This window comes from Martes martes, assembly GCF_963455335.1.
Source record: "Martes martes genome assembly, chromosome: X".
Lineage (NCBI taxonomy): Eukaryota > Metazoa > Chordata > Mammalia > Carnivora > Mustelidae > Martes > Martes martes.
Genome location: NC_137897.1, coordinates 121,345,956 through 121,351,955, shown reverse-complemented (window position 1 = coordinate 121,351,955; position 6,000 = coordinate 121,345,956).

Here is a 6,000-nt window from a genome sequence, read left to right as displayed (position 1 = left end):
TTGATTTTATATCATAGTACTTAAGTTGTGTAACTTTTATTTGTTTTTTTTTTTTTTTAAGATTATTTATTTATTTATTTATTTGAGAGAGAGAAAGGGAGTGAGCAGGGGAAGGGGCAGAGAGAGAGGGAGAAACAGGCTCTCTGCTGAGCGGGGCTCCATCCCAGGACTCCAGGATCATGACCTGAGACACAGACAGACGCTTGACGGACTGAGCCAGCCAGGCACCCCACGTTTTGTTACTTTTAAATCATAGTACCTAAGTTATGAGGTATCGAGAAGAAGAGTAAACATCATCACTCAAGGACTTTAACTCCTCTTTTGGGGAAGGAGTTAGTGCATTTTTTACTTTATCCAGGATAGTTGTACCATGTTAATGGGAATTATGACCTTGTTATTGTCTTCATTTGAGATTAAGTATGGTTTGAGGATATGTGTACGGGTGTCAATTTAACACCAACTTGTGATGACCCTTGTGATGTGTGATGTGTGACCCATCTTGTGATGGTTCATTTTGTTCACCTTGACTGGCAGTGGGGTGTCCAGATTAAATGTTATTTCTGGGTGTGCCTGTGAAGGTGTTCTCAGATGAGACCAGCGTTTGAACCGGTGGACTCAGTAGAGTCGACTGCCCTCCCCAGTGCGGGTGCGCATTACCCAATCTGTTGCGCGCCTGATCAGAACAGAAGGCAGAGGGAAGAGAAACTTACACGCCTTTTTTTCTGTCTTACTGCGACAGCTGAGACCTCTCATCACACATTCTCCTGCCTCTGGACCTGGATTCACATCATCAGCTCTCCTGGGTCTCAGGCCTTCAGACTTGAACTGAGTCATACCACTGGCTTTCCTGGGCCTCCAGGAAATAGCAAATAGCATATTGTGGGGCTTTTCAGCCTCCATAATCACAGGAGATAATTCCTCATATATTGTTTCTGTCTCTCTGGAGAACCCCGATTAATACACTAAGACACTTACAAGATGCCACTGCTCCTACCTCTATGACCAAAAAAGACCCTAATCCTCATTTGTAGGGTCATATGTAGGGCATATAATCCTCATTGTAATCCCGTGGCATAGCCAAGGGATTAATTCAACCATGGCCACGGGAGAGGCCTGTAACACTGATGATACTGATTTGAGGCTCCCTGGAAGAAGAAACTTACAAATATAGGCCTCCCCAAAGTGTATCCAGTAACCACATACACATAGATAAACACACACACACACACACACACACACACACACACACACACACTGGGAAAGTTGCCTGATAGTTGCCAAATAGTGAATGGTCTGAAGAACATTGTTGGTGGGAAGGGGCACGAGAAACATCTCTGTTGAGACTTACGCAGAACCTCATTCGCTTAGAGGAATTTTAGGTAAGATGTAACAAGATAAGGAGGAATTTTAGGTAAGACAAAAACAAGGTAGGCCTTTCTCTTTTTTGCCACCGTCCTGCTGTGTGTGGACGTTTCTGGCCACGTCTTCTCACAAGACTTTCAGAATCAAACGATTCCTGGCCAAGAAACAAAAGCAGAACTGTCCCATTCCCCCAGGGGATTCAGATGAAAACTGGTGATCAAATCAGGTCCAACTCCAAGAGGAGCACTGGAGAAGAACCGGGCTGGGTCCACAAGGCATCACACATCATGAGATGACACACCTAACTGGCACACATATTTAATTAAGCTGCGTGAAGATCCTGTGTTCTATCCTATCACTCTGTGAACATCCTTCCTCCCTGGCCAATAGACATGTTTTCTCAGGGAAATGATTTTTCTGTTACTACCCCTCTGCACCAGTAGGTTGGTTCAGTAATAAATGTGAAATGTTTCAGCTTTAGAAAGCAAACAAAGGAACAGGTAGTGATGGAGGGTGGGGGAGAACGGAACAAACCACTCAGTAGTGTGGTCATGGGGAAGAGCTTGGAGGAAACACCCCCTCTCTGCCATGTGATCCACCACAGATGAATCAAGGGAGATGAGGAAAGTCGAAAGATCACTTTGGGAAGGCTCTTTAGCGGGAGTTGAGGTAAGTCCCCCTTACTCTAACAAGATAATTTGGCCCTCCCTCGCATTTTACCCCCCTCTCCCTGCACGCAGATGGGCTGGGCTGGTGCATTGTGATGTCAGTCCGAGTCATCCCACCACTACCACTGTCTAGGAGGAGTTTCTTGGTGACTAGAGGAAGCCAAAAGGTATGCCTCTTCATTGTACTAGAGAGAGTATATATAGGGAGATCAGGAGAACTGGTGGTCAGGACAATGTTGACTTAGACGTGGCAGAGGTGAGTGGGAAACCACAAGAGCCCAGCACAGATCCAGAACCACCAATCACAAGCATTAACCAGCCAACTACAAGCAACAGACAGAGGATGAATCAGAAGAAACCCTGTCAACCCAACATGGAAGACATTGAAAAGGTCAGATCACACAACCTGTGGTCCTCCTCTACACCCCCAAGACTCCCTCCCACCTGTCCTTGTCTGGGACAAAGTCTCTCCTCAGCCCACACCCCTTTTATAAATCCACACTTCCCGTGTACCAACTCCCCCCCCCCCCAATCCACCGCTCCCAAACTAATGTCCTCTCTTTTCCCACCAGCTGAAGCAGATCGTCAACAGGGTAAAATTAGCCCTTCAACAGAGTTCAAGAAATCCAAAGAAAACAAGAAAGCAGAAAGGATTAGTCTGTTACCGCAGGGCATATAAAAAGGCGAATCCAAAAAAGGCAGTCCAAGGAAAAAAGAAACTGGACAACTCTGCCTCTGCGAGTAATGTCTCACGCAGAGTGGAGCCCAAGACCTAAAACTCTTCTCTGCACCCCCAGACGAAGTTCCGGAAAAACGGCCAGTCCGTAAAGAATAAACCTTATACCAAGAGGTACACTAATGGTGACAATTAATAAAAGCAACACATTTTGAAAATGATTTGTGTATGTGTCTTTTGAGTTCTCTGATGGTACGGAGGTTGGAAGAAAGGGAAGAGACAGGTTGTGAGGAGAGAGGTATGTAAAGTCCAGGAGGGCTGGGGTCCGACTGGCAGATCGACAGTTACTCAGTAATTGGCTACAAAGACTGGGTCATGGCTCAGCACTGAAGAGGGATTTCCCTCCTTGATACTTTAACCCACAGGCGAGGAAGGAAAAAAGACTTGGTGTTTCTGTGGGGGGGAATGGGGGAGTAGGGCAGGATGGGAAAAAAAGAGAGGGGTGACATCAAGGGTTCGGTTGCTAGAACCCAGATGGGGAGACATGTGATGTGAGGGAGAGGGTGGAGTATGTGATAAAAAGTCTGATGCTGGGACGCCTGGGTGGCTCAGTCGGTTAAGCGGCTGCCTTCGGCCCAGGTCATGATCCCAGCGTCCTGGGATCGAGTCCCGCATCGGGCTCCTTGCTCGGCGGGGAGCCTGCTTCTCCCTCTGCCTCTGCCTGACACTCTGTCTGCCTGTGCTCACTCTCTCTGACAAATAAATAAATAAATAAATAAATAAAATCTTAAAAAAAAAAAAAAGTCTGATGCTGTTTTTTAATGTGTGACTGCTGACAGCTTCCAAGCTCCACCCCTCCCCCTCCTTCTGCCCCACATTTATGCAAGCTGATTAGGAACCCCGAAACTTGAGCCACACAAGTCCTAGCCCCTGTACGGGATCCCTTAGCCCAGACCTAGCCCCTAACTACCATAAGACCCCAAGCCAGTCTTCTTCCCCAGTTCTCTCGAACCAGTGTCAGTCCTGTTTGGGAGCCAGCCCAGGTCTCCCCCAGAAAGGCTCATTCTGCGAGTAACGAACCCTTTATTCCCTGTTGGTGCTCATACAGCAGCAGCAGACGCAGCATCCAAACCAAATTCGGGATGTGTGGGGAGTCTCTCTTACACCTGTGGGGAGACTACCACAAACTCATATACTTCCCAGAAACTTAATTAGTAGAATATATCTGGCAATTTACCAAAGATACCAGCGTTTCAGGAAATATGTCTTTGGTGCCGAGTGAGGGTCAGATATTGTTGTAGGACCCGGGCTTACAGTGAAGAACAAGAAGTCAAAAGCTCCCGCCGTCAGGAGCTGATGTTTTGGTGGGCTGGCAGGGAGTTGAAGGTGGGGGGGGGGAAGGGGACGGGCAGGGGGACAGCCGGCTCAAACTGTGGGCTGTGAAGAAGCCCCCGAGGAGTTGACATCTGACATCTGACATCTGAACACCAAGGTGGAGTGGGTAGTGTGGAGATTCCAAAGAAGAGGACTTAGGTAGAAGAAACAGCAAGTGGCAATATCATGAGGAAAGAACGAGGCAGCAGGCTGACCAGCAGAAGGGCCGGTGTGACTAGAGCTCAGTGAGAGAGGGGCGGAATGGAAACAAATGACTGAAACTTGAGAGGTCACCAAAGATGAGGTTGCATAGGGCCTTGTTCATAAATGTACACTTTATTATGAAGCAGAAAGTTTAAAATAGAGTTACAAAATAAAAAGAAACATTGGTCTGGATTCAAACCCAGCTCTGAAACTTCCTATCTACCTCTTGTCTTAAGAAAGTCACTCAATTTGGGGCGCCTGGGTGGCTCAGCAGGTTAAGCCTCTGCCTTCAGCTCAGGTCATGATCTCAGGGTCCTGGGATCGAGCCGCGCATCGGGCTCTCTGCTCAGCGGGGAGCCTGCTTCCCCTTCTCTCTCTGCCTGCTGCTCTGCCTACTTGTGATCTCTCTCTCTGTCAAATAAATAAAGTCTTTAAAAAAAAAAAAAAAGAAAGTCACTCAATTTGGGGCACCTGGGTGGCTCAGTGGGTTAAAGCCTCTGCCTTCGGCTCAGGTCATGATCCTAGGGTCCTGGGATCGAGCCCCGTATCGGGCTCTCCGCTTGGCAGGGAGCCTGCTTCCCCCTCTCTCTCTGCCTGCCTCTCTGCCTACTTGTGATCTCTGTCTGTCAAATGAATAAATAAAATCTTTAAGAAAGTCACTCAACTTATGTGAGCCTGTCTCCACATTTGTGAAAAGCCTATAATATCAACATCACGAAACGTTTAGGAGAATTAAATTAGATACAGTGACTGGCATATAGTCAGAAGTCAGCAAATGGTAGTTGGGAAGGTTATTAATTACCACTCTCTCAAATGCTTTTGCCTTGGACACACTTGGGAATGCTCATAACCAAATTGCCTCGTGCACCATGGCTCACTTTGGTCTCGTGTCTTTGAAAGGTTTAAAACTGCCTTTCCAGGAAGTAAGCCTCAAAGGTATTGTCAGTCAGAGAGAGTGACTCTGAGGTGAGCACCGAGGACAGGCTAAGGTGGCTTAGATACAGCTCAGCCAGAAACTTCCTTTGGCAGGCCCGGCAAACAAGGACACCTGCTAGAAGTTCCTGCTTCTAGAAAACATGGGAAAGTCATCAGTTAATAAGTGTGATGATTTAGGGGCAAGCATGGTTGAGGCTCTGACTCTCCGGTGAGTATATGCGGCAAATATTTTGCTCAATGCAGCCCAGGGAGAATAACCTAGAGGGCCCCAGCTTGGCTCTCCCTCATGCCCCAAATGCTTCCAAAGGCAGACATGGTAACCTCCCACATCAAACTTGCGGCCGGGGCTAAGTGCACTTACAGATATTTCCCATTTGGTAAGAAGGGGGAATAACATGCCGCGTGGTTCTTTTATTTGACAAATGCCATTGCTTTTACTCTGTGCTTGTAAACTTCCTGAGGGATTCCCACATATTAATACATTTAATCTACACTGTAGCTTGAGACAAAGGTACTGATATAAATACTTCTATAGAGGAGGAATCTGAATTTCTATGTTTTATACATTATTTTAGAGTCTATAGAAATGACGGAAATGTCTCCATCTCACTTTGAAAATCCTCCCTCATCCTGTTGGACCTGGGTCAGCTGTTTCTCTCAAGATTCATGTCTTTGTTCAGTTCTCTGACTTTTGTTAACATCCTCCCTTGTCTTTCCTCTATGATGAATATTTGTTCTTTTTATTTCAACTCTAATATTTTTAAGTTCAGATTTGGACTT